This window comes from Tamandua tetradactyla, chromosome 16, assembly GCF_023851605.1.
Source record: "Tamandua tetradactyla isolate mTamTet1 chromosome 16, mTamTet1.pri, whole genome shotgun sequence".
Taxonomy (NCBI): Eukaryota; Metazoa; Chordata; class Mammalia; order Pilosa; family Myrmecophagidae; genus Tamandua; species Tamandua tetradactyla.
This window is the reverse complement of record NC_135342.1, coordinates 45,720,944-45,747,751: the sequence shown is the minus strand read 5'-3', so window position 1 is coordinate 45,747,751 and position 26,808 is coordinate 45,720,944. Positions and strand designations below refer to the sequence as shown.

The 26,808-nt window shown below is 42.9% G+C and overlaps 1 long non-coding RNA gene across 1 annotated transcript; it reads right to left on the bottom strand.

Moving 5' to 3' along the window:
- Positions 1-24,004: 24,004 nt before the first annotated feature.
- Positions 24,005-26,512, bottom strand: LOC143660295 (uncharacterized). Its single transcript, XR_013163924.1, has 4 exons — positions 26,091-26,512; positions 25,828-25,930; positions 25,117-25,168; positions 24,005-24,280 (listed from the first exon to the last, which is right to left on the bottom strand). It is a non-coding gene; the product is annotated as an uncharacterized LOC143660295 (long non-coding RNA).
- Between the last annotated feature and the right edge of the window lie 296 nt (positions 26,513-26,808).

The following is a 26,808-nucleotide window of genomic DNA, read 5'->3' as shown; positions in this document are numbered from 1 at the left end:
GTCTTTCTTGCTCTTTATATTATCTTTTTCTGAGTCTAAAGGAGGCCACTATAGGCAACAAGAGATGCCGAGGATGCCATGGGTCTCCTTTAGAAGTTGATGGGTGTCTTATGGGCCCTCCTACTTATGTGTTTGACTATTTCTTCAACCATCATTGGGAATTGGCTTAGTCCAATGGGTGTAGACAGGGAACCTCTGAACTGCAAGGACAGTCCTGAGGGCAGAGCTGGACTAAGAAACTGGATGCCCGGGGAAAGCTCATAATTTGGTGCGTCTTTAAACATGTCCCTGGCCTACATATGCAGTGTGTGTTCAAGAACTTCATTGATGTAAGAATGGAAGTTAATTTTAAGTATACATTTCATATACCTCTGGTTTCATGTTCAAATGAAGAGCTTATTAAAGCACTGAAAATATGTGGTTCTTTAACAATATTTATTCATTAAAAACCAGATAACTGTTAAGAAAAATAAACAAGAATTATCCAGATTTTCACTTCCTGCATAAACTCTGATGATGCAAAAGGTATGTGCACACAATTAGAATATCTTAACATGTCAGAAAGATATACAACAAAAAGAGAAAATTCCAAGCTCCAGTACCTATTCACTAATGCTAGCTGTTTTTCGTGATTCCTTCCAAAAACATTCTACATATTTGCCAGTGTGTAGGCACACACACACACACACACACATACACACATGCACACACATTAATTACAGGAAAGGAATATAACAAATTTATTACTTCCACTGAATGTAATCTTATATTTTAACTTTTCATGTCACGGTTTTTCTATCACTCATAATGGAATGTTTGTTTCCTTACTGTTACCAACTTAGAAATAATTAATATGCATATATGTACTTTAAGTCTTGTTCAAACTATCTCTAAAGTTTCTTTATCTAGCTTTTATGATTGTGAAATTTTTTAGTACCCCTTGTCCTCTCCTAAATTCTTTTTTGCAGTTTTCCAAATCAGACGTCTTCTTGGGAGGCATATTAAAAGGGTTTAAAATTTGGATAATAAAATAAATTGCTCATTTCCTGTAAACAGCATTCCAACGTGCATTATTCAGTTTCAGAATTATCCTGATTGCAACTGCTGACTTTAGGCAGCTACGGGCACTCTGGTCTTGGGTTTGGTGACAAAGTAGTTGTATTTTTGCAGGAAAAAATAAATAAATAAGAAGGAAAGAAAGAAAAATTCCACAGAGCTTTCAGAAAGGATTTTTGTTTGTTTTGTTTTAATCTTCCATTATGGGAACCGTCTACTTTTGTGGGACCAATTCATATTTTGCCAATTATATAAAGAGTCACATGTGGAACCCTGAATTATCTGCCAAAATATTTACGAATGGTATTGGTGGTATTTTCCTGCCCTTAACATACAGCTCGCTGTGGCAACTGCTTCTCTGACCTGAGCCTTAGTGGGACTCTCCTTAAGAGCTCAAGTGACTAACGCATTTTTCTTCCATTCTCTAAGGAGGTGGGGAGAAGGCTTTCAAAGTTAACAGAAGTATCTGGTTTGGCTGGTGAATGAGTGTAGAAGAGAAGAGAAATGGTTAAGCATCTCTCAATCTGTGCAGCGGTGTTAGCCAAGCCTCTGCAGAGGTCATCTCAGATGACAGCACAGCTGATAGTCAGACCCGAACGTCACAACCAGGACTTCAATGCGATGACATGGTCCTCTGGCACATCCATCACCTTTCAAAACCTTCTGAGATAACCCAGAGAGGAGAGGGAGAACGTACGTCTAGGTATCCTCTTTAAGAGTTGGACAAGAGAAGAAAACAGTCATTAGCTTTCAGGAACACTAAAAACACAAACTGTGTCATGTAAAATTACAAATCAGTTCATAAAATTGTAATAACTGATCTGCACAATGTGAATTTCCTGAAATGGGTACTCAGATTGGGCACAAGTAACAGGTAATGAAGGGACTTTACAGAGATGATTAACAAGAGCCTCCACTTTTTATTAGACTCATTTTGCTAATCCCCCAAATTAAGGAATTCCAGGTGTATGGAGCCAAGTATGCAAATGATTTCCTTCCGCCGAGCTGCTGATTTCATAAAAGGTCCTCAAAAAGAGAAATAAAACACATGGAATGGGAAAGCTTTATGGCACAGTCGAGAATACTGTGCCTTTAAATAGTTCAGACGAGCAGTGTGTGCTGTAAATTTGCCACAGAGACAAATTTGTGCAAAGCTATAAAAAGAGCAAAAGTGAAGCTGAAAGAAGAAGGCTGGGGTGGGGGTGAAGGGGACTCAAAACTTCGGTGACCTGACCGATGCTGTGTTGATTCAGCTGAAGCACAGCGCGGTGGGAGTGCCGGTAGGGGGTGGGGGGGTGGGATCATGGTTTACAGAATGGGCTCATTTGACACAGAAGCAGACGGAGAAAGAAAAATGGAGCCCTTTTCACCCAAGCGGGATGAAGGCATTGCATTTGCCTGGTGTTCTAGTGTAAGAGTCTGCAAACCAGGGCTCGGCTTCCAAATCTAGTCAGCTGCTTGTTTTTGCATGGCCCGGGAGCCAAGAATAATTTTTGCATTTTTTTAAGGAGTTGAGAAAAATCAAAAGAATATTTCACATGTGAAAATTATATGAAATTTGAAGTTCGGTGTCCATCAATAAAGTTTTATTGGAAGCAGCCATTCGTGCATTTATAGTTAGCATTGTGACAGCTTTGCACAACAATGGCAGGGCTGAGTAGTTGCAACAGAAACTGTATGGTTTGCAAAACCTAACATGTTTATTAGAAAAAGTTTGAAGATCCCTGCTCCACAGGTTGTCACAGTGTGGTCCCCAGACCGGCTGCATCGGCATCACCTGTGACATTATTAGAAATGCAAATTCTCAGGATCCACCCCAGACCTGCTGAATTAGAGACTGGAATGGGGTCTCCACATCTGTGTTTCGCCAAGGCCCCAGCCCCACCCCACTCCAGGTGATTCAGATGGACGCTCAAGTTTGAGAGACATTTCCATGGAGTAACTCTCCAGCTAAGAGCATAATGGGATACTGGATGTTAGATTTTCCCAAGAGTCCTGCCCCTTAATGAACTGTGCTTAAACAAAGTAGGAGGGCAAAGTATAGTCAGAGGGTAGGCCATTCCGCATGCAGAAGCAGTAGGTGCCAGTTTTTGTTTCCCGTTTAACAAATGGGGCATTAAGTAACTTTGCCCAGTTACCCAAGTGGAAGAAACAACCTTCAACTTGGGTCCATCTGACCACATGCAATGCTTGAGCTCTTCCCTGGTCCCAGGATACCCTCGAATAAATCATACCTCCAAAGTCTTGTAAGGACTCACTCCATTCCAGTCACCTTGGATTATACAGGAATTACTAGGAGCTGGCGATTTGGGTTTTGGGTTCACGCCCTGCTAAGCATGGTGTCTATTCACAGAGCTAGCATTATGGAGAGAGTCATTTTGCAAAATGCAAGAGAATCAGTGGTCTCTTCGGGAAAATGCCTGGGTTTTCATTGTATTTATATGTGTAGAGCACAGAATATTCTATTGCGAAAATATTGAGATAACAACTGCTTGGGGAGCATTTGCAGTGAAATATTTACTTGAGAGAACGGAAAACATGTCGAACGATAAAAAAAATTGTAGGCGCATCTGGGTGAACATTATTTAGCTGCAATTCTTTGCTTAGATATTTTTAATATACATTTATGCACTTCAAATTTATTTTATTGGGTGGAATAAGGACTTTGGGGAGAAGAACGTGGGGTATAGATTTTTTAAACGTTCTGGGCAAATGAATACAGCCTCTGGTTCACGATGATGTTCCCAGCTGCTTTTGTTTGACGGATTATCCTGATGTCCTTCGTTTTATTGTAGTGCTAAAGTAATGGGTCTGCCTGGAACAGTTTGCTGACAGATGAGAGCCTTGGCCTGTCACTGAAATCCCAAGAATTTAAAGGGAAATACATAGCAATTCACCTGGGCTCCCACTTATTACCTGCAGTAAAGGGGACGAGAATTGGGATTGACTGGCTTTATTTTAACTTTCAAAGAAGAGATTTCATCTGTGCTTCTGCAGAGACTGAAGGTGCAGACAGGCAGGTGAGTGCAGCTGTCTCACAGGCACATTCATCAGAACTAGCCAAGATTTCCTCCTTTGTAGGCAAAAGATCACTTTACGCAGACAATTCCTTTCACAGCTCATGTGGGGGGCATTTGCAGAGAAGAGTAAGGGAGAGGATATGAATGGAGAATCTTCTGTTGTTATTGTTGTTGTTTTTCTTTTCTTAACTTTTTATTTTGAAATGATTATAGACTCACTGTAGGCTCCATAGATTATAGGTTTATAGTTGCCAAAATAATGGAGAATTTCCATGTATGGTTCCCCTAGCTTCCCCCATTGTTGACTTCTTACATAACTGTAATTCATTATCAAAATCTGGAAATTGGTGTTGACATTACTATTAACTAGAATACGACCTTATTCAGATTACCACCTGCTTTTACATGCAATCATTGTATGTGTGTGTATGTGTATGTGGGATGGGTAGTTCTATGTAATTTCATTACATGATAGATTACCTGCCATGTTTTAAATCATTAAATGATAACAATAACTCACAGTGTTGTTTGCATCTTTTTAATGATTGAAATAAGAAAATATGGAATACTTTGCATCATTTAACCTGTCTTTACAACCACTGGGGCAAAGATGTACTTTGATAGCATGCGTACTCCAAGCTTCTAGCCCTCTCCTTACTCTCCAGGAGAAGATGGGATATGATCCAAAAGAGCCATACAGTTGAGTCAGTGGGGTAACCATTATTCACTCTAACCACTGAATTTTGTTCTCCTTATGTGGGCATACGGATGGTTACACCCACCCTCTCCCTTAAGGTGAGATGTGGTGATGTCATTTGTGTTGGTCAATGACGTGAGAGCTGACCGTTTACCAGGTTCCTTCTCCCCTGTCCTTGTGGAGGTCCCATGAATGCAAAGCACCTGGAAGACTGCGTCATCGCACCGAGAACGGCCAGCCAGGAGCAGAACCCAACCAGCAATGGACTTGCCTTGAGTAATAAATAAGCTTTGTTGAGTGAAGCCATTGGGATTTTGGTGTGGATTGTTACTTAACTCCACCTTTTCTGACAAGTGCACTGCTAGGGTGTGGTGCAACCTTGGGAGGAGAGGAGAGGTGGCTGGCTTCTGTTTATGGTATTGGGATCGCTTGCTCGACTCTAGGAGGGACTGCTCCTTCCGAGTCAGCAGGGTGAAACAGGCCCTGCATGCTTCACTGCTTAGGAAATGTCTTCTTCCTTCTTCCTTTGCTCCACATTAGAAGACCAAGCAGAACCAAAGTAAGACTCCACGCTGGGAGTGGGGCCCTGGAACGTGTATTTTAACAGGCCCTCCAGGTCATTCCATGCATGTTCAAATTTAAGAACCACTGGTCTTCCCTTTTTGTGGCTCTGTTTACTGTTTTATGAATCATTGAATGCCTGGAACTGTGGGTGCTCTGAGTCTCCACCAGGATGCATGGAATATAGCAACATCTTGCAAAGAAAAGACAAAGCATTCTTTGGTCAGTCCTGGTGTAATGTGTGGGTTTTTCATAACCCTTGCTGAATTTTTAGGTGAAAGAGGAAAGATGTCTTATAGGTGACATATCACTCAGAAGCCCTTCCTCTTGGGTTGTTTTTTTCTCTCCCGCCATCAAATGCCCCAACTCAGCTGCAATGGTTAGGGTTCGTGCTTGGTTGCCTTGCTGAGATTTTCCAGTTTAACTCTTCCATACTCACTGACATATAGTTATATTTGCATTTCAAATGGGAGGAGCAATGCTTACTTTAACAGGAAGACATGCTAATGGTGTAAGCATCAAGAAGAGATTATTATGATTTACGTGAAGCTCTCACATCTGGTTAGGTGAAGGCCCTTTGGCTGTGTGCACGGCCAGCTTCAGTTACGGCAGTAACTTTCACCTGCAGCCTTGTGGCCCTGTGAGTGTGTCCCTCCCACTTGGATACCTGAACTGCTCAGAAGCCTATTCTATGTACAAAAGCAGGTTGTTCCAAAATGCTGTCATGTAGTTACTCTCAGGAAGCACTGAAAGCCTTTCCTAGCAGCACTTTTCATATCAAGCATCTGCCCCAGCCAGTGCTTACAGCTCCGAATCCTATTATCTGGTCCAGTGTGTGGATAAAGACTCCTTTTAGAGGGAAATCTAACTAGAGAAGTCAACGTCTGGGTTCCAAATTAGAGGATTAACAAAGATCTCCTATGCAAAGGTGGAAAAGAGGGGCAGGTTTTGTGAAATGGAGCATGATCGTTCCTAGAGTGGCTGAGGCTTTTGCCTTATTGTGGAAAGGGCAAGGCAAATTGCCGTGAACTGAAGTACAGAATATATAAAGTCACATTTGTTCCTGTGAGGAAGGAAGAATTAGTGACGTTTGGGCACTGGCTTCAGTGTCCCTCACACTTGGGAACATTCAGGAAATTTTACTGACAAATCTTGAGGACACTCTACACGTGAGCTAACCCAGCACAATGGGGGCACAGCAGAAGAAAGTGGTATGCTTTGTTTAGGTTTAAAAAAATGGTTATAAAAATAAGTGCACAATACAGAACAATTGAAAAATAAACATATATATTAAAAGAAAGTAAAAATAGCACACATGGCAAAAAAAACGTGGTAACTTTTATTAATATAATGGTGTATATAGATGCAAGTTCTACATAAGATATGATAAAAGGAATCATACCGAATATGCATTATTGCCTTATGCTTTTGCAGTAAACAGATACAGAATGAAAATTTACCTGTATCACTCCATAACCTCCAAAATTATTTAAATCTCTGCATGACATTTCATTTTATTTGTTTTCTAAAATTCATTTACTGTTTGTCTGACAAACATTTACTGGGCTGTGGCTGAAATGCAGTGGTAACAAGAGGTACTCCCCAGTGCACCCATTTCTCTGTTGTCGGCTTCTAGATCCCTGCCACCCACGGTTGAGCTCACGGCCCCTTCCCCTTTCCCTTTCCCTCAGAGTTGGGCTTGCTTACATGTTGGAGCTTCCAGGATTCAACTTGCTGCAGACAAATTGCAAACTGCTGCTTTTGTTGCCCGCGGGCAAGGCCTGTATGGCTTCGATCGATGACAAGGTGAGTGTAATAAGCAGACTGTCTCTCCTCCCGGGGTGCCTTGGCTGATTCATGGCGCTGCCACCCAGGTTTCCTCCCAGCTCAGTGCTGCTCGCTGGGCCAGGTCATTTATCTTTGACAAAATCTCCACCTGAAGCTTTCCCTAAACTGCAGTGCGGCCCGTGATTCCCAGACACGCGTCTGAGGGCAGGCACACAGGGGTAAATGGAGGAACCCAAGCTTAGAAAATGCCAGCTGAATGGGAAGCGCCACGGGGTGTGTTTGGTGCTAACGCAAAAGGTTTTGCACTTCAGGATGGTGGCTTCTTTGTTTCTCTGCCCATCGGAGGGTCTAAATTATAGCATCAGACCCCTAAAGCGCTCAGCAATGTAACTGCTTCTGATCTGAACTTCTGACATCTCTGGCGTAGAAGGCGCTTGGTTCATTATGGGTCCTTATCAAACATCAGAAAATAAGAAGACAGGGCCTTCTCCCAAGGCAGCGATTCCCCCAAGAGGCATCCCACCTCACTTCCTTGGACTTTTCCTTGTGTCAAAATCTCCCCCCTCCAAATAATTTCAATTTTATAAATAAGCACATTCTATGCAAAGATTAAAAAAAAAAAAACACACACACACAGCTTTACAGAGGTACAACTTACATATAATAAAATCCACTCATTGTGAACGTAAAATTCAGTAGTTTTTAGTAAATTTACTAAGCTGTGCAGCCATCACCACAATCTAGTTTCAGAACATTTTTATTACCCCAGAAAGGTCCCTTGTACTCATTTTCAGTTCTGCCCATTCCTAACCCAGCCATGGGCAACCACCGATATGCTCTCCCTCATACAAATTTTCCTTTTCCAATGACATTTCATAACATTGGAATCATATGATATGTAGACTTTTGTATCTGGCTGCTTTCACTGAGCACAATGTTTTTGTGGTCACCTGTGATCTTTTGTGTGTCAGTAGCTTATCGTTTTTTATTGCTAAATAATATTCTGAAGAATGGGTATGTTACCCTCGGTTATCTATTTAGCAGTTGACGGGTATTTAGATTTTTTTTCTGTTTGGGGGTATTGTGGATACAGCTATTATGTATCCAGAGATTTGGAGACAGCTATTATGAAATCAAAAGATGCCAAAAAGCTCATAGGATGAACACCCTAAATTGCTTCGACAGGTCACTTTAAGTAAGACGCCAAAGTATGAGGAGCAGAGTTTGCAGAACATGCCAAAAATTGCTGCTCAGTGAGTCCAAGTTGCCACTTTCAGCTGATCCACGTGGAGCCCTCCTGAAAATTTTCTTCTTGCCTTTTCCATCTCTCATGTACTCTGCTCTTAGAGAAAGTGCAGGCTGATGTTAAACTGTTTGCTAGAATCTGAGGGTCCTGTGAGCAAGGCCTTGCCCCTTCATGCCTTGACATATAGTTGGCACTCAGCAAATATCTGTTGAATGAATGAACAAATAAATCGTCCAAAAATGGAATAGGAGAGGCTTTTGGCATCTGAAACACTTAAGTCTGATTTTCAGGAAGCAAGATGCAGAGGTTTGCGTTTAGTCAGCTACAAGTGGGATGGGATTAGGGAAAAATCCCATCTTTGCTCCCTAACTTGAAGGAACCTTAAAAACTATGAGACAGCGGAGAATCCAAAAGGCTAATCACTAGGAAATCAAACAGATACAATGGAATATATTTATATAATTGAATACTACACAGCAATGAAAATGAATGAGATTATAGCTACACAGCAGCATAGATGAATCTCAAAAATATGTCCAGTGAAAGAAACCAAATGCAAAAGAACATATAATGTAGTTACCACTTATCTGAAAAAAAATTAAATAGGAAGATTAAAACCATAGTATTTAAGGATGCATTCTTAGGATATAAAACCATAAAGGAAAGCGAGAGAGTGAACTTACAAAATACAGAACGTGGCTAATCTGGTGCAAGGGGGCAAATGTTGATTGGGAAGGGTGAGGCAAAAGCATCTGTGGTGCTGGGGTATTAACTACACCAAAATTCAGTGGGCTGGCTATTTTTGTTTACTACTCAGTGTGTATTACATTTCCTCAAGGTGAAAAGATTTGAACAAATAAAGATAGCAATAACAAGAAAAGATCAGGCCCTAAAATGTTAAAATAAAACAAACAAAAAGCAAAGCAATCACCCTTGATTCTAAAATGCCATAGAATCATTGAGGTCCACATGGATAAAATAAGTAAATTTTGTTTTTCAGTAATAAATTTCACCATCAGCATTCCATATTCTCTTTTGACATGGGGTCATTTTCTGTTTGGTTGGAACGGTTGTTGAGTCCTCTGCATTTCTAAGTGATCCCAAGAGCTAACTTCTCATTTGATTCTTGGAAACTCAGAATGCCTTTTGGTTTTCTAGTCATAAGTATCATGTGAAAAATGGTGGGTAGGTTCCCACAGACACCCTATCCCCATCCAGACAAGTTTAATTTATGATGCAGCCAAAAGGCAGGATCAATTATACAAGTCTAAGGTTCCCATTTTGGAAACAAAGACACAAAGAGGAAGGAGGAAGAGTCTTAGCTCTCCACTCCAAACACCAGACAAAACCCTCTGTTTGCCTTTGACTTCCTTCTGCTTTCCTTACTGGGCCTCCCTTTTCCCTTTGAGGACCCACACTTCATCTACACCTTGTAGAAGAATTTTATCTACACCTTGCCTGCTCCACAACAAAGCCTCCCATTACCTCAGGGCACCTGTCTTGTCCAGTTCTTAGAAACACTGATGTGTAAATGGCTGAAATTTCTTGGCCTTGCCAGAGATATTTACAGGATTTTTTTTTTAAAGGTTGCTATTCAATGGGTTTCCAGATGGGCCAGCACAGCAACATGACACAGTTCAAGTAGGTCCGTGGAGGAGGAAAGCTTTGGCTAGAGGTGCCTCTGTGTAGCCCGCCATGCAGGGAAGTCTGCCCTCACTCACTTCTTCCTGTCTCCTTCCCTTCCCATACTTCTGAGCCAGCAACTTCCCTGAGCCTTTGAATTAGTTGGGGTCTAAAGGGTGAGGATGTTGGATAGGACAAGAGACACATAATGCTTCTGCTCACATTTCAATAACAGCACTTAGTCCCAGGGCCACATCCCTGCAAAAGGTTAGGAAAGGCAGACCCTCGCTAGGTGCCCAGGTACTCAGCAAGTAATGAAAAGTGGATATTGGGCGGGGGTTGGTTTTGGGGGTGCCAAGAATCTCTGCTACAAGCTGTCATATCTCTGCTCGTGTGTTGGCTGAATTTGTTTATTGTTGCCAATTGCACTGAAGGCTCCGTGACAGAGGTGGGAATGGCTTCCCTCTTCGTTCCCCTCTAGTGCATCTGGGGCCATGCTCCACACACTGGCGAATGTTCTATCAGTACAATTGCCTGAATGCCAGTGGCAATGATCATATTAGACAACCGCATGGTGATACGGGATAAGGCAGTGTAGACATGTATAATTATGCCTCTCGGATAAAGCCAAAGTAGATTGGAAATTATTGAAATAAAGGAGAAGAAAATGTCTATTCATTTATTCATTTATGCACTTTGTTAAACAACTGTTTGTTGGGTACCTCTCATGGATCATCTTTTTTATAGGATTTAGGGATATGGCCTAAATCAGACCAGAACCAGTCCTCTCAGAACTTACCTTGTGGAGAAACTAAGAGTAACAATTGAATAAATTAACCAGATGATACCAGGCTGTAATAGGGACCCTGCAGGATAAAAACAGAAATAACTTGATAGAGAGTTGACACAGGGATGGCCCTTAGGTGGTTCAAAAGGGCTCACTGCACAGGCAACATCAAAGCTGAGACCTTCCAGCCAAGGGGGGACCAATCTTAGGAAGGGCTGCAGGTTGGCAAAGGTGAATGCCCTGAGTTGAGAAACTCCATGTATATCTGAGGAGCAGAAATGAGGTCAGTGGTGCTGTAGCATGGTGAAAGTATGGGAGGAGGATGGGGGAGGGGTGAAATTGGAGGTCAGTAGGACCTGGAAGTGGCAGGGCCTTGAGGGCCAAGCTAAAGGTGTGGATTTTGGTCTAAGGAAAAGGGGAGCTGTAATGTTCCCTGGTTTAAGTCACAAAATGATCTATGATTCTACCACTGATAATACCTAGGTATTTTGCAGTATTCAAAGTGCTTTCAAGTTCATCATTATCTTCAGTGATTCTAGTGAACTGAATATTTTGATTCCCTGATTTATAGAGACTACATAGATGAGTTACCATTTGAATATGATAAAATGGCTCCCATGCTAGAACTAGGCTGACCTTAGCTTAACCTTTGAAGAATGCAAAGGTCCTTTGGGATCTGTCTGGGCTTCAGAGCATGACAAACATAGACTCTCCTAGTCAGGGATAAAGATTGAGCTGAATGTGCACAGACTTGGAGACTGCTCTTAGAAATTACTTTCAGAAAATGTGCAAATTATTATAATCTAAAATAGTCATTCTTTTATTTATTCATATGTAATTAGAAAATTATTGTTCAAGTTATTTCCTGGTAACTTTCCCGTAAAATGGTGAACAAGGGTCTGGTTAACTGGGCATTCTCGATGTTTAGAGGCTGAGAATTCATCGTGCCTGTAATTAGAGGATTGGCTACCTTGATTGGCTGCAGAGAATTATAAGCACACAAAGTAATGTTGCAACAATTATGCCTGAGCAATTAGCAACCAATAAAGCAGCAGATCTCATTGACATGGCTGTCCTGCTTAGTAGAAATATTGGAAAACAAATACCCTACAAAACAAATAACACATAACTAGCTCTGGCAGAAGAGAATAAGTAAAGTTGGCAACAGCGGGGAATCTCAGAAGAGCCAGGCAAGGCCTTGGAAGGAGCAAGTCCCTGGGAACAGGGTGGTCATCTAAACTCTCGGGAGAGCTGACCTAGTTTGTGGGCCTTACTAAGTGTGAAGTCCCATATGCATGGTCTCACTTAATCTTCACAACAGCCCACTGAGGGAGGTATATGATTATGCCCATCTCACAGATAAGAACTCTGAGGCCCAGAAAAGCTAAGTGGGATGCCCAAGTTTGCAATACTAGCAAGCTTTAAAGCAGGGCTTGATTTAAACCTGAGTGCCTAGAATTGGGTTATTAAGCTTCCCTGACCCAGGCTCGTTGGGCTCAAGCTTTGGAGATGCTTCCTAAGTCATCTCCCCCGACAACTGATTGATTACCCAAAATGTGGGTAATAACACCTTTTGTAACATGAAGTCTGCTTTGACAGGCATAAATCATTTAAAGCATGTTTCAAAGCGTTGGCTCACTAAGTTATATTTTACAATTTAATTTTATGGCAGCCTGTATTGGTGATAAAAATACACATACAAGTGGGAAAATGGAGGCACACCAAGATGAACTTGGCCTGGATTGCTATGAATCGGGAACATTCCATTCTGCCCTGGACCCTTTAAATGAAGTCACTCACCACTGGGTGGTTTGTTCTGTTCCCCGTTTTGAATTCATTCAGACTTCCTCTGTCTTTAGCCCTCCACTCATCATGCTCACCCAGCCTCGGGTTCCTGGTCCCTCGATATCTGCCTCCCACCCCAGTTGAGGTGTGTCCTCCCCCCATGACCCCCAAGCTTAGAGCAATGCTTTGTTCTGCTCACCCGGGACAGATCTCAGAATTCACTCCCAGGCACCACCCAAACCCACCCAGGGAGCAGTACAGTGTGGTGCTTACGAACTTGGGTTTACACCCACCCTTGTGTGACCCCATATGAAATATTTAACTTCTCTGGGCCTCAGATTTCTCACATGCAAAATGCAAGTATCTATACCATCACCCCCTGCTGGGTAGTAGGGAGTGTGTGATGAAATCCTGCACCGTTCTATAGTTCTCGGACAGGGTCCCTCTATATATTTGTAGCATGATTGAACTATGCTTGGCACAAAAGAAAATAAATAGTATTGCTATTAAGGGAAGTCTCTGTCCACCCTGCCCAGATCAACGGCTGATGGCTATGCTCCATCTGGGGATTGAATGGGAAAAGCATCAGCCCTGTGGGACCAAAAATCATGCCTGTGCTGTTACTTTTGTATTCCCAGCACCCAGCATTGCTTTTAGGAAGTAATTACAGTGATAACTGGAAGAAAAACAGTGCATTTATTGAGCACATATATTTGAACTGCTAGATCCTATATGAAGTAATTCATACTTGATATTTAATCCATGCAGGATCATCTGGGATAAGTAGTGCCCCCCATCCCCATTTTATAGAATAAGAGCGCTGAGCTTCAGAGAGGTAAAGTGACTTTCCCTGGGTCATACAGTAAGTGGCAGTAAAAGCCAGAATTCAAAAGCAAGAATGGTCTGACTGCATATCCTGGGCTTCAACCACAGAGTATACTTATTTCAGTAAATAGTGAGGGGGAAAAAAAGGGCAGGAGGGAGGAGAGGGTGAGGAAAGGAAAAGGAAGGAAGGAAGGAAGGAAGGGAAGAAAGGCGTGGAAAGGTGAGAGGGAAGGAGGAAGACGAGAAGAAGCAAACCCTCTGGAGTCCCGGTAGCATTTCTTTCCTAGTTCTTAAACTTAAACCCGGAATCATCTGGCCAGCTTTGAAAATAGATACTGAGGCCCGAGTCCCACCCCTAGAGATTCTAGTTGTTTCGGGCTGCAGTGAAACAGCTTGTCAAAACTCCCAGGGGGTTCTAGGAGGCAGCCAAGGTTGAGACCCTCCTAGCAGGAGAACATTCTCTCCCTGCCCTTCAAGGGGCCAGAGAACACTTTTCATTAGCACACGTGAGCGGCACCTGAGGCCTCCAGCAGCCCCGCCCACTGGCCCCACAGGCTTCCTCTGCAGGTGCGCTGGGCTCTGACCTGGACAGGGGTAAACGTGGGGACCGCGTGGTTGTTGCAGAACCTGGAGGGGCATGGGGTTCAGGAAGTGGACTTTATTACAGTCCAGATGACAAAACCTTCTGGGCGAGCTGCACGTCTTGTGCTCCGGCTGCCGAAGGGGGATCGATGGAGGCCCTTCTGTGGAGTGTCCTCCTCACTACGGTGACAGGGCGCCTGTGTCTGGGATTTCCCCGGCGATGGCTTTTCCAGCTTGCCCCAGCCTGGTGCACAGATCAAGTGCACAGTCCCGGCTCATTGTGCTGAGCAGCTTCCTGGGGGCTCGGCCTGGGGGTTCCTGGCAGGCTGGAGCCCGGACCTAGGAAGGGGAGAAAACCACCCTGGGAGTTGCTGAAACTCATATGGCTGCGTCTCCAAAGGATAGATCATTTCCTTTTATTCAGTAAGGAAAGGGTCCTTTTTGGGGAGGTGGGAGCTGTGCTGCAAACCAGGAGATGGAGGCTGGTCTGTGCAATTGCCCAACTCCGTAAATTCTTGGGAGAATCACACAGGTTGTCTGTTCTCAATCTCTCCGCAGCCAGAGGATTCTTCAGCACAGGGAACCCTGCCCTCTGCAAAAAGAAACAAATAAACAAAAAATAGCCGAACAAAAATAGCCACTCACCTTGCCTAGCCCCCCAGCCATCAACTCTAAACCTTCTTGCAGCTCATAACAAAAGTGGTCATTAGTTGTCTGTTGCTTGTGTCCCAGATCTTATGCTAACTGCTTTACACTGTCTAATCCTGACCCATGCCCCATTTGGTAGATATTATTATCCTCACTTTATGGATGAGTGACCTGAGATCCAGAGAGGCTAAATAAATTGTCCAATGCCAGAAGACGATGCTAAAGTGGGATCTGGACCCAGCTCTGCTGGCCTCCAAAATTTACGTGATCAACACCCTTGTTGCACTGTCTCTTTCAGGGTATAGATTCTATTCTATTTACTTATGAATTTCTGGCCCATTATACAGAGCTTGATGCCCAGAAGACATGCAATCATGCTTTCTAAATGAATGGATGAACGAATAGATGAAGCTCTTTGATGACTCTAATTTCATTTCTTTGTTTGCCAAATGGAGGTTTTAAGGACAAGAAAAATTATGCATGTGACAAAGGTTTGAAGAGTGTGGGAACATCCTACGTAGGTAATACTTGCTAATTTTCAGAAAATTATGTCGAAATGGTGAAATGTCCCATCACAGCTTTTTTTAAAAAAGTGTACTCATTTATTTACTTTTACCATCAACTAGTGAAAATGAACCAATTCTTTTGGTTCATGTAATTCAGTGCTTGTGCGAATTGTACAATTTGGGGGCTGCAAAGGAACTCTGAGCCTGCCTACAAAATGGCCTAGGAAACTCGGAAGAGTTTAATTAACTACATAGGTAAAGTCACAGAGAAAGAAAGTGGCAAAGCTGCACAGAGGACATGAGGCTCTGGCATCCAGCTGTGCTCACACCTCTCCTTTTGCCTGGAGCTGTACTGAGCCCTGCCTCGCTGAGCCAAAGGGCGGCCCACACGTGGCACGCCTGCAGCCCGCACTGGCACACCGACGGCGTGATTGATGGTTCCTCTGCTTTTGTCATTTATTTGCCTTGTTTTTTTCCTTCCCCCAACAGAGCTGATAAGGAAGGTTTTGCTAGAGAATCATGTATCTCTTAATTTTTTTTCCTTTGACCAGTGAAATGCAGTTCTCATTATTCCAGCCTCTTTTCAAAGGTAGGCAGTACTGCATTATTCAGTGCCTAAATTGCACCCTGAAAGAGACTCAGCAGAGGCCTCTTATGTTGGGGTGCTGTTCTCTGTTCTCTCAGTCCCAGGGAATAAGCTGAATATTCGGGTGTACTTCCCATCTGATGTCTTTTGTTTTTTTTTTTTTTTTTTTTTTTTGCATGGGCAGGCACTGGGAATCGAACCCAGGTCTCCGGCATGGCAGGCAGGAACTCGACCTGCTGAGCCACCATGGCCCACCCCCATCCAATGTCTTTTTTTGCTCACAATGCCAACATTCTAATGGGTCAAAATTCGTACATTGACAGTTCATATCATCTCACTTTTCAGGCAGTGTGATGTGGAAGGAAGAAGAAATATATTGACATAGGTTTGAATCCAGGTCCCACATGTACTGGGTGGCTTCCAGCAAGTTACTGAGCTTCTCTGAGCTTCCATTTCTACATCTGTGAAGGTGAGATCAGGGTAGGGACGAGAGTGAGGCAAGTGAGGCATCTAGGGTGTGACAGGTGGAGGCACGCATGCATGCCCCTGAGGGTAAGTGTCTAGATGGCTTGCATGCCTCACGCTAGTCCCAGCACTAGTTGAAATGGACTAGATACTAACCACTTGCATTTATTACTCCTTTATTATATGCTGGTCAGTATCTTAAAAGCTTTACCAGCGTGACAACCCTAGGAGGTAGGTTTTATTATTATTTCCACTGTAGTAGATGAGGAAACTGAGGCAGAGGTGAAGCTCCCCATTCAACATCACAGTCTGTAACCGGTAGAGCCAAGATTTCAACTCAGCAGTCTGGCCGTGGCATCTGGCTCATGGTAAATGCTTAAATTAATGCATGAGTGGTAATCCATGCTGGGATTGTTACCCAGGTGTGAATTCAGCAGCCACACTCCTTCCCACAAGCAGCAGCCGGAATTCTGCTCGGAACATCAAGTGGCGTCTGACCACTTCAACCGGTCTTCGAGATGAAAGATACGTTTACAGTGCTGCCGTACGGAGTCATATTAAGTTATCCATCTCTGCCAAATGCTATTCATTGCGAGACCTGCCCCATAATGAATCATGATGGATTGCTTCTTTTGGCCAGAGAATAACTTAACCTCTGACTCGAGATGGAGGTATGTTTTCCATGAAAAAGGTGGTTGCAAACCTTTTTCCCTCAGCAGAAATACTGGCCAAGGATGTGTGACATGCCAAACGCTGCATTACGTCCTCTAAGTCTGTGAAAATAAATTCTTCCCAACATTTTATGTATTTAGTTCCTCATCTGGGTTTGCAGGAATTACGGCTGTTATTGTACAGCCTAATTTTAAATGCGGAGCTTTATTAGTCAAAGAAATGTCGTTTCTCCCCTTTCTTTTGTTCTTTTCCCTCCTGCCTGCTCTGTGTAGCTTCTGTTTCAGCTTTCCCTGGGCGGTCCCCATTTTAACTCCAGGGATGGAGTATCTTGATAGTCAATGAAGCTTCGAAAAAGACAGCTTTTGCAGTCTTGGCTATATTCAGATGACTCTTTCTCCATTTCCACAGAGAAGTACAATATGCCCAAATGAGGTGGTTTTATATTAACTTCCGGGGGTGAGGGTGGGTGGTGGAATCAAAGAAGGGGAGGAGGCGCTGTTCTGTGGGTGTCCTGGCTGGAAGCTCTGCGATCCCGGGGCACTTCTCAGGTGCTGAGACTGGGCAGAGAGTTGCCTGCCAGGAGCCCTTCTTCACTGGCCCTTCCTCTCCCTCTACCCTCTCGGTCTTTTCCCCAACCCCTCCATATCTGATGGACATTAGCCTGAGGAAACGGAATCCAGCCTCCTTTGCACACTAACCCTTTCCTTCCTGCTTTTTTGGGGACAGGAATAGCACTGGACTTGGCGCTGAGCTCACGTGCCACTCTCCTCTACCACCACTGCTTTGGAAGTGTTCTCCGTGCTGACGGGAGTCTCCTTAATTGTTTCACCATCTGTGACACGGGAATGCCAACATCTGAAAGTGCTTTGAAACCTATGAGGTACATGCAAAAAATAATAAAATTCAAATTAAATTTAAAAAAAAGTTTTTTTTAAACATTCAAAAGGTGTGTTGGTATAATGCATGGCAGTGATTGGGGCTGAGATTCTGCAGTCACATTCTGTCTGCTGTTAGATGAGTGACCTCAGGTCCGTATCTTGTCTCCTTAGAGCCTCAGTTTCTTCACCTATAAAATGAGAATAATTACAGTATTTGTCTCATGACGTGATCGTGAATGTGTAATGAGGAAATGCACTCTGTCCTTAACATGGGACTGGCACTGTGACCCTTGATACTTGTTAGCAAGGCTGATGGGGGCAGAAAGGGTGGATATTATTGTTTGTTGCTAAAATTATCATCCTCATGGTGCTGAGTCCCCTCGCTATTCTGTAGTATTCCATTTGAAGTCATGCCACTTTTCGAGTGGAAGGAGACGGCTGTTATTTCTTCCTCCTTTCATCGGCACCAGGAACTGGTTATTTGAACTGTAGGCTAATGTGCATTTGGTCTCTAGTGAATGTCATGCAAAGAGCGAGAGTGGAAAATTCCAGGGCTGGCTGCTGCTTGGGTGGCTGAACCTATTAACCATTAACAGTTTATCTTGAATCTGATTCTGATTACATCCAATTTGTTCTCTCTCTCCACTCCCTCCCTGGGTCCCTTCTAGAATTTACATTAGAAAATGAACAGCCAGTGTATCTCATTTGTTAGTGTTGGAGCCACAGCCTGTTTTCTGATGTTAGCTCACCTAGGCATGTTCCTGCTTTTACTAACTCGCAGCAGCATCATGGATGGGGAGGAGGGGACTTGTCTCTGGGCCTTAGTTATTCCAGCTGTAAAATAAGATGACTAACCTTCGACCATCCCTACATAGTGTTGGCCTTGTCAAGAAATCAGAGGTAGTGGCTTCTGAGCTCCTAAACAGAAAGGCTTTTCAAAGCAGGGGGCTATACCAGAGTAGCCTCTTACGCAGATGTTAGGTGCCCAGTCTGGTAAAAGAATGGTCAAAACTCCCCTCAAAACTGCTGTAAATGGGCTGACAGGGAAGCACAGAAATCAAGGTGCCATGGATGCAACTTTAGTAGTAGCATGGATGTGTCAATGTAAAATGCGTACAGAATATACATACATACATATACAACATAACAGAGCCTATATAAAAATGCAATTGTATGCTGTCAGTGAATTATATTTTGTAGTTGGATTTGCATGTTAAATGAATGCTTGAATCTTCTTTCTGACAGACTGTACTGTTTTTCTTTTATCTGCCTTAAGATTCAGAGAATTGAATTGGAAAATTTCAAATAAGTCTGATCAGAAAGAAAGCTCACCCATAAGGCAGTTCCCCGGCAGTAATAGAGAAGCCAGGACAGAGCAAAATTTTGGTCACATGTTAGCATTAATAGGATAAGGACAAAAATGCTCTAAACTGGCTCAAAGCCATAGGCCCTCAGTTGAGTGAATCTCATAAGGATTCGTGGAGGTCCTTAGCGCTACCACCATGTTTATACTGGACCAGATCAGGTGCCCAGAGAGAAGAGAACTGACGATAGCTTTCTGTGCTCCAGGTCCCTTTAGGCATGCTAGTTTATTCGAGCTAGATACCATTACACTTCTATTTCACTGATGAGGAAACCAAGGCATAAAGCTATACAGTACCTGTGACTGGCCCAAGGCCATGCAGCTTGTAAAGGTACAAATCTGATGCCAGAGCCCACATTCTGAGAAGGACACACAAAACAGAGGCTTTCACCCTGGTTCCTTCCCTTCCTAATGGATAATTTCCAGACGAGCCATTTTAACTTCTCCACATCTCGGTTTCCCCCAGTAAATTAAAGCCAACAATATCAAATTAAGAATATTAAATGAAACGATGCCTGGGGAAGTGTTGTGCAAACTCTAAAATGGTGAATGTTTTTAGGTTGGAGTTGACTGAAAAAGTGAAGATGGGGGTAAAAGATTGGAACTCAGACTTCCAGCGCTGTCCCCCACCCCACACCCCCATGACAGCTGGCCAAGGAGGCAGTGTGTGTGTCTCTGCTCGGGTGGACCTCCCTGCTCCCATAAGTTCTGGTACTGCCTCTTCATTGCAGGCTGGAGGCCTCATCCAGGAAAGGGTGCAGCAGTAGAGGATCTTTCTGGTCCTAGAATCCTTTTCTTGTTGGGGTGAGGGAAGGGTGATTCCGACTTTTCTTCTAATCTAAGAAGTCTTCACACAGTGCCCTGATGTTCTATTCAGGAAGGGTTGAATTAGTACCCATTAAGGAAATGACCACTGAATTTGTTGACTTAAAAAAAAAGTGGGTCCCTGCCTATTAGACTCATTGCTTAGATACCTATTCATCTGCAATAAATTGCCTTAATGAATCCCATTGAGCCCAAGATCTATGAGAATGGAGCAGCAATTGAGAATAGAGGGCATTCTTCTTCACAGAGAAGGGACAATATGATATTTCTGCAGTGTCCCTGAGATTGTTATTGAAATGACACTGACACCAGAAAGCTTGTAAAAGAAAGGTAAGCCCATTTTCAACGGGGTAGGGAGAAAAGAAAACCAGCTCAGCTCATTCATGTCTCAAAGGCACACGGTGACACTCAGTAGAAGGGAGACGGAAGAGGGCCTGCCCAATTAGGCGCCTGGTGTGTGTGTGTGTGTGTGTGTGTGTGTGTTGAGGTGCAGAGGTGGGGGGTGGGGGCCTCAAAGTTGGGTGGAAGGTGGTGGCCTTATCTGGTGGCATTTGAGGAAACACCGACATTGTGGGGTCAGGAGTTGTGAGTGGAATTTCAGGCTCCCACTTGCTGGCACTTTGATCTAACCTCTCAGCACCTCGGCTCCTGCAGCACCTGACTGGGGTGGGAGGTGGGGAGCAGATACAATCTGTAACAGCACTTTGTTGGCTATAAAGAACTACTCATGGGTGAAAAACAGTTTGTCATCTATCTGATCTGTATTTGTGGAGTACCTGTTCTGTGTCATGTACTGTCCTCAACCTTGGGGGAGCAGCCGTAGCAGCCACCCAGATTCCACTCTTACAGAATTTGCCTTCTGCCAGGAAAGGCAGACTTTTGGAAAATAAATGTATAATCTCGAGAGTGAGTATTTGGGCAGAGAAGTGATAGGATGTGATTTGAGTTTCAAAAGGTTGGGACTTAATGGAGAAAGCTGAAGAATAAACCAGTAAACTTACCTCCTACTTTTATTTGAAGTCCTCATGAATACTTTTTGTCCAATAATGTATAGGAAAAACATGTTGCAAAGATTTTAATATCCAAATTCCACACGAATGTCATTTTCAAATACTTTTTGTCAATGCATCATAATGTATAGGAAAAACATGTTGCAAAGATTTTAATATCCAAATTCCATGTGAATGTCATTTTCAAATTTTCAAAGAAGATTCCAGAAGCATTTTCATATTCAGATGAAGAACTTCTTAAATGTGGTATAGTTGAAAATCTACACAACTTTATGATGACACTACTTCCAAAGTTCATCTTAGACACTGAATTTCTTAGACCCAAATGGCTGATTAATGGCAACCTAATAATCACCCACCCATCCACCCATGTATTCATCATGGGCATTTATGAAGGGCTGTTGGGCATTGTGCTAAGTACCTTGAGGACCAAGGTGGGGTCCCCGTCCCATGGCGGCCACAACTGTGAGAACTTCCCTGGTTCTGATGGCTCTGGAACCGTCTGGGAATTTCTGTAGTGAGGAGAGCTTTGTAATGGTGCTATGGGTTCTTCATGCTTCTAAGGTTTACTGAGACTGGAGTCGCATGCCAGCAAAGCTAACTCTGAGACTAACGTGTATTAAGAGTGTGCCAAGTCGAGGAAGAGGAGGTTCTGATGTGTGAGTACAAGTGCAGATCAAGCCTGCAGGGTCTCCTGGACTGGTGCACTGATACTGTCTCCATTTCCTTCTGATGTAAGTTCTCTGTGTGGACACCAGAGTCGCAAATGTCACAGGCAGACCCCAAGAACACTCTATGATGTATCTCCTTCCCTTTTGGAGAAAAAAATCTTTTTTTTTCAGTATTTGCTCAATTTTACTTTGCTTTCCTAGACATTTAAAAAAAATTTTGAGTTTGAACTAAATTTAGAGTTACAGGAAAGATGAAAAAACAGTTCCCATATACCCTTCACTGAGCTTCCCTCATTGTAAACATCTTATATAATCACCATCAAACTATCAAAGCCAGGTTGTTAACATTGGTTCAGAACTCTCAACTAAACAATACACCTTTGCATTTCATCAGTCTTTCCCCAGTATTCCTTTTCTCTTCCAGGATCCAATCCAGGATCCCACATTGCATTTTGTTGTTATTTCTCCTTAGCCTCTTCTAACCTATGCCTGTTCTTCCATCTTTCCTTATTTCAGGACATTTCTAAGGGCACACAACCCTACAGTCATTTAAGGAATGTTAGTATTATCGAGTTTTGCTGCTGGGTCGGGCAGTCTCAAGTAGTGAGTTTCCCATCACGAGAATCATTCAAACCACATTTGACTGATTTTTCTCTGAAAGAGCAGTTGCAAAGAAGATAGATGCAGGGCACAGGGGTTGGGCTAGATGATTTTAAACTACACTCCAGCTCTTGCAATAAAAACGATGAATGAAGGCTTCCATTGCTGCAGGTCACTTCTGAGCTTGGGCGCTGCGGTCAGCCTGCTAGATTTGAATTTCTGGCACTAATGCTTGCAAGATATGGGAGCCATGGGCAAATTATTTAATCTTTCTAGGACTCATCTCCTCATTTGTAAAGTGTGACTAGCAATAGCACCAATCTCAGGGTAGCTGTGAGAAATAAATAGGATCCAGCATGTTAAGTACTTGACGCCACATCTGGAACATGGAACAAGCTCAAGATATGTTCATTATTTTGACTAGACTATTGTTACTGTTATTAGAATTACTGGTACCATCATATGCTTATTGTTTGAGAGGCCTGATGCTTCAAACACTTTGCCAGTGTGACTTGTCCTACAAAAATGGTAGGAGTTCCTCACTTTTTCTAGTTAAGACCCTGAAGCTCAAGGAGTGGCTTTCATCCTAATTCCATCCAGAACCCATGTTCTTTGGAAGTCTGTTCTATTGACTCTCCTATAATAATGGAAATATTCCATGCATGTGGTATTTTAGGGCTCTTTCTAGTTCAATTGATCTTTGAAATACTCCTGGGAGAGACAATGACATCGTATTTGATGAGTAGGAAGTTGAGGGTGTTTTAGGAGGAAGTGTATTATTCCCTCTCATCCATGTACACCTTCCTTCTGGTAAGATGTTATTGGAATCTCAACAAGGTCCTTTTGATCCCTTAGTCTAGATGTCCTAACTTTTGCAAAGCACTTCTAGTCATCTTGTGAGCATCGAAGTGAGGCTACTGCATGCAGAGGAGGCCATCAGGAGCTGAGCTTCTAAGGCTCAAGGACCAATTCTTTAGAAGGACCTCCAGCTTCTTCCCCCATCCCAGGAGATCCCCAGCTCAGGGCCATTTCATATCTTCTTACATTTCCCAAATGACGCTGTTTGGGATTAGTCTTCTTTCGCAAACGAGAAAATACCCCCTTCCTCAAAAAGCAAACTGAGACCCCAACTACCTTGCCTTGTTTGTATTTTCTGGCTTGAAAACTCTTACATTTCAGGAGGAAAAATTGGCCATGATTGCAATATTTGGGGAGAAGCATTAGACATACTTAGGGCATATAAAATAAGTGCTCACATTTTAAATTCCAGTTGGAAAGAGACCAGCCCAAATGGTGGGCTACGTGGAGAAAATATTTTCAGTTCAAAACATATTCTCAGAGAACTGCACATTTTGGGGGCCATGGACAATTCAACCTTTGTCCCTGAAGTTATAGAAGTAATCACATAATGACCCCTACCATGTGCCAGGTGTTGGGGCATGCATTTTATCTTGATTTCACTTTCTCTTAAATAACCCTACCATGTAACTATTATTATTATTATTATTATTTTGTATGTTGTATTGTGGGAGTCACATTTCATTATTTTTCCATAAGAGTATCCCATTATTGCAGCGTCATTTGTTGAATTTTTTTTTTTTTGAGACATACATGGGCCAAAAAAAATTTTTTTTTGAGAAGACTCGAACCCGAGTCTTCCATATGGCAGGTGAGAATTCTACCACAGAACTTGCACCCCTCATGTAATTATTATTTATTTTATTTCATGAATGATTGGAGATCCAGGGAGCTTGAGTAAGCAACCCAAGATCACACAGCAAGATATTACAGACCCAAGATTTGAACCCAGATCCACCTACTTTGTGGCACATGTCATAACTTTGTGGCACATGTCCTTAAAGAGGGTTCAGACTAGTGAGGAAGAAAGGGGAGCAGGCAGATCACAGTAATGTGGTGATTGGGCTATCCTTTGGCTTTTCCATCCTAATTCTTTGAGAAAACACCACAGGGAGGTTTCCAAGCCCGATCAGGGTGTGTTTTCAGGGGTCTTCCCAAGCCCCTCTAAGCTGATCTTTCTTCCCCACTGCGTGAGAGGGATATCCAGATGGTTCCTCATTTTGCAAAGCTGGAATGGAGAAAAGAGTAAAAGAGTGACTAAAATGTCTGCCTAGCCATGAGCAAAAATAAAAACAGATAAATTCAATTAATCATTCAACAACAGAGTTGAATCAGAAAGAGCCTAACACACAGTGGGTATTCAATACATGTGAGTTGAATGAATTAATGGAGAATCGATAAATTTTGAGAAGCAAAGAGGTTAATAGAATGCCTTGTGCATAATGCAGGCTGGTTCAATTAGCTCTAATTCTTTCCTCTTTTTTTTTTTTTTTTGCACAGATGTGGAAAATGAGGGAAAGAGACTCACCCAAAATTGGTGTCGCCATCTTATCAAAGGATCATGGAATGAGTTAGCCCCGAGATATATATAAAGAATTAGATATTGCAGCTATTTAGGAAAAAAAAATTCAATTTGAAGATTTGTAAAAAAGTTAGAAAGAAAGACTTGGGAATCCTAACTGTTAAAATGAATTTTCCCTGCTCTTTCCCAGTTCATACTGAGGAGGTTGATTTTTTCATGTCTTTTTCTGATCCTGTGATTCTGGGAGACGGAACACGCAGCCCTGCCTCCAGAAAATTGAATACATCCACTGCTCAAACTCGTTGAGTGATAAATCATGAACTATTTTAGACTTCTACCCAAAAGTTAGCAAATGGGGTAATGGACATGAATATCACATCTAACTTATGATTACTGTCTAATTAATTCATGTTAGAGTGAAAAAACCCACATTTAGGGGCTGTCATTTGTGGCTTTGTTTTCTTTTATTTTTTGTTTGTTGGTCTGTGAGAGGAATTATATTTGTATCATTTATCATCTGAAGCAGATTAAAAGATCCTTACCTTGTGAGATTAAAGCCACTTTGTTTTTTCTGAGAGTTGTAGGTAGTGCCACCTGGAAAGGAGAGAAGAGTGAAAAATCATCTGTTCTGCAGTGAAGAACCCCCACCCAACTGATGGTTTCAGACACTGTCCATGGGGGCTCTGAGCACAAGGAGGGAGGGGAGCCTTGGTGGACTTGGTTTCTAGGGATACTTGTTATGTGATGGTTGCCACATCGCCTGAATTTTTAGGAGAAGGTAGGAATCTGGCTTTATAGGTAGAAACTCACAAATTTTAAATTTATTCACTTGTGGCTGTTATTGATATCATTGTAAGATTCAAACCAAACAGGAGCATAGGCTGCTGTTTGAAGAAAGAAAGGCATGAGTATAAGCTCGGGTCAGCATGGGACCTCTTGTTCTGTCCCTCCTCTCCCTCAGAGGTCACTCAGATCTAAAGGCAACCACTCAAGTCAAGCATACAGCTCTTTAGAAATTTACTGCATTGGTGTCTTGGGGAGGCGAACTCTGGGATAGAGAGGGAAAAGTGAGATGATGCACATGAAGTCACTGGCTGTGATACCTGAAGGCAGGAGACCACAAACTGCTGACCTCCACCATTCCTGGCCAGCAGGGAACTTTCCCTTAGTCTACACAGCATGCCTCTCCAACTCCCTCAACCCCACTCACTCCTTATATTGTACAGCTAACCAGCTACACACAGTCTTATTACCTGCTTGATCCTTCTAGACATTTGAGTTGCAACTGCTTCTGTATGCCTTTAGTTACTGTCATCTCAACAAAAATAACTTCTGGGCAGCTGACCCTCGGATTCCCTGGGAATGGGACAAAGCAGAGCAAGGTGAGCCCCAGAGCCAAGATGGAGGAATATAATTCTTTTACTTTCCAGATCAAGATTCCTCAAAGGCTCTCCATCCGCACAGTACAAAAATCTACAAGGTCCCACATCTTGTTGCCTGGTCATGTCATACTTACTCAATAGACCACAACTTCCTGGTCCCCAAGTGAGATTTTTGCATTCTGCTTCTGTGCTCCTATTGCAGCCTGGCACCAGCTCAACCACCTTCATCATAGTCTTTGCATGTTTGGGGTTGAGATGTCTATGCTACATGCTGCTAGGTGGCAGGGTCATTGGTAGACCCTTTGGTCTCCTCTGGACCCAGGGTATTTTCTGGCACACAGTAATAAAGGGTCAAAATATTTGTGGATTAAGAGATGAGAAGGTCTTTTCAAAGAAGATGGGTTTGTATCATTGAAAACCTTTCTGATTTCACAATTGTGTCATGGACCCCTCCCCATAGAGAGTCGTGATTGGGCAGGGTGGACACTGAGCTCCCTATTCCCCTAGAATTTGTCTGGTACTCATTGGAGAAGCAGGAGGATCCATGGCGTGGGGGCGGTAGTGCCACCTGGAAAGGAGAGGAGAGGGAAAAATCATTTGTTCTGCAGTGAAGAGCCCCCCACCCCCACCCAACTGATGGTTTTAGGTGGTGTCCACGGGGATTCTGACCACAATGAGGGAGGAGAGCCTGGTACCAAGAGATGGTTTGCAAAGAACACTTCTGAGACCTTCCTCCTTCCATTTCATTGATTATCCATTTCATTGATAAGGATTAAAACCCAACCTCCGATACAAGGGCATGTTGAGCAAACCTCAAACTGCTGGATTCCAATCCCTCAATCGAATATCAGA